Source organism: Chrysochloris asiatica, unplaced genomic scaffold (genome assembly GCF_000296735.1).
Source record: "Chrysochloris asiatica unplaced genomic scaffold, ChrAsi1.0 scaffold00025, whole genome shotgun sequence".
Taxonomy (NCBI): Eukaryota; Metazoa; Chordata; class Mammalia; order Afrosoricida; family Chrysochloridae; genus Chrysochloris; species Chrysochloris asiatica.
The window spans coordinates 15,422,444-15,425,004 of NW_006408543.1; the positions used below are offsets into that span (position 1 = coordinate 15,422,444).

A 2,561-nucleotide genomic window follows, 5' to 3' on the forward strand; every position below is an offset into this window, starting at 1 on the left:
ATCACTTGGGGTTGGAGCTGTGAGAATTAACTCTTGTGGTCCATCTTCAGGAATTCATGAGATTGCAAGACAGACGTGGCAGACAGAGTGTTGATTTAAGCAGGCTATTCTGGGACTAGGAAATTTACATAAAAATATATCCATTAAGACCTTGGGCAAGCCATTTTGGCTTTTCTGGGGGGAGGGAAAATGGGATGTACCATCGAATTGTATATGGAGAACTGGAACTGGAGGAGGGGCTTTTCGGGGTGGGGACAAGAATAAAAACTGTTTGTGGAAGGCCATGCGGTGCGTCTGCCCATGTTTATGGCACTGGGCCCCCGATTTTGCAAAATTGGATAAAGAAAACCTCACTCTCGCTAAAATGAGTGCAGATTGTATGACTTGAGCGTTTGTCAATATAGACGTTTCTCACAGAGCCAACTTGATGGCACCTAACAACACCATTAAAGGATGGATCCCTTCACGGTTCTCAAACAAGGCAAGCAAGACTTAGAGAGGTTAAGTAGTTTGCCCAAGCTCACATAACTAGAGAGAGATGTCAAGCCAGAATTCAAATTCATCAGTTTGAACCCTAAGTCTGAATTCTTAGCCACTACTTTGCATCGCCATCACTCATCCATCAGTTTGTTGTACTGTGGTGACTGGAAGCTACGCCACTGGTATTTCAACTACCAGCAGGGTCATCCAGGGTGGACAGGCTGCAGGGAGCTTTCAGGCTAAGACAGACTAGAAACGAGGACGTGGCTACTATCTATATCTGAAAATATCAGCCAGTGAAATCCTTATGGATAACAGCAGAACATTCTGACCCATGCCCGAAGATGAACCCCTCAGGTTGGAAGGCACCGGAGACATGACTGGAAAAGAGCTGCCTCCTCAAAGTAGATACAACCTTAAAGACACAGGTGGAGCAAAGCTTTTGGGACCATCATTTGCTGATGAAGCATGACTTATAATGAGAAGAAACAGCTGCAAACACCCATTAATAAGTGGAGGGTAAAATGTAAGGAGTATAGAGCTAGAAAATAGATCATTCTCAAAAATGCATATAGATTGATATCCTAGGCATTGATGAGTGGAAAGGAACTGGAATTGGCCATTTTGGATCTGACAATCACATGGTTTACAAGGCCGGAACAACAAATTGAAAAGGGAAAACATCACATCATTCAAAGAAACATTTCAAGATCTGTACTGAAGTGCAATACTGTTTGTGATAGGATAATATCCATACACCTAAAAGGAAGACCAGATAATGCCACTATTATTCAAATTTATGCACCAACCATCAAAGCCAGTGAAGAAGAAATTGAAGAATTCTACCAATTCTTTCAGTCTGAAATTGATCAAATATGCAATCAAATGCATTGATAACTAATGGTTAGAATGAAAAAGTTAGAAATAAAGAGGAAGGATGGGTAGTTGGAAACTATAGCCTTGGTGATTGAAATGATGCTTGAAATCACATGTAGAAAATTTCAAGACAGACAACTTCCTCATTGCAAATATCTTTTGTTAACAACATAAATGGGGACTATACACGTGGACCTCACCAGACGGATTACACAGGAATCAAATTGACTATATCTGTGGAAAGAGACAATGAAGAAGCTCAGTATTATCTGTCAGAACAAGGGCAGAGGCCAACTGGAGAACAGACCATCAAGGGTTCATGTGCAAGTTCAAGTTAGAACTGAAGAAAACTAAAACAAGTCCATACTTTTGATACCGTATATAGAAAAATCAAAAGGTGCAATGTTCTTCAATCATCCCATATCTGGGTTCATCCAACACCAGCCGCCTCCACCATGCCAAGTTCTACCCCAATGAGGTAGAAGTTGTGTACCTGTGGTGCACCAGTGGGGAAGTCAGGGCTACTTCTGCTTTGGCCCCTAAGATGAGCCCCCCTGGGTTTGTCTCAAAAATAGTTTGGTGATGACAAAGCCAAAGCAACTGGTGACTGGAAGGGGTTAAGGATTAGGGTGAAACTGACCATTTAGAACACACAGGTGAGATTGAGGTGGTGCCTTCTACCTCTGCCCGGATCATCAAAGTTCTCAAGGAACCACTCAGAGACAGAAAGAAGCAGAAAAATATTAAGCACAGTAGAAACGTCACTTTAGATGACATAATCAGCGTTGCCCAGAGAATGGTCTTTAGACAGAGAACTTTCTAGGACTGTTAAAAAGAACCCAGGAACTGCCCAGTCTATGGGCTGCAACATTGACATCCGTCACCCTCATGACATCATGGATGACATCAATAGTGGTGCTGTGGAATGCCTGGCTAGTTAAGAATTACAAAAGAAAGAAAGAAAGACATCAATAAAGGATCGTTTGATAACCAGAAAAAGCAAAGCAAAAACAAAAAAAATGACCAGGAGAGTTAAAGTATGACCTTGAGTATGTTGTACCTGAATTTAGAGACCATCTCAAGAATAGATATGATACACTGAACACTAATGAACTGAAAACCAGAGGCATTGTGGGTTAACATCAAAGACATCATATGTGAAGAAATCAAAAAGTCACTAAAAAGACAGGGAAAAAAAGAAAAAA

At 41.2% G+C, this 2,561-nt stretch overlaps 1 pseudogene; it reads left to right on the top strand.

The window, feature by feature from the left end:
• The first annotated feature begins 283 nt into the window (after positions 1-283).
• Positions 284-2,297, top strand: LOC102813764 (annotated as a pseudogene).
• The last annotated feature ends 264 nt before the right edge of the window (positions 2,298-2,561 follow it).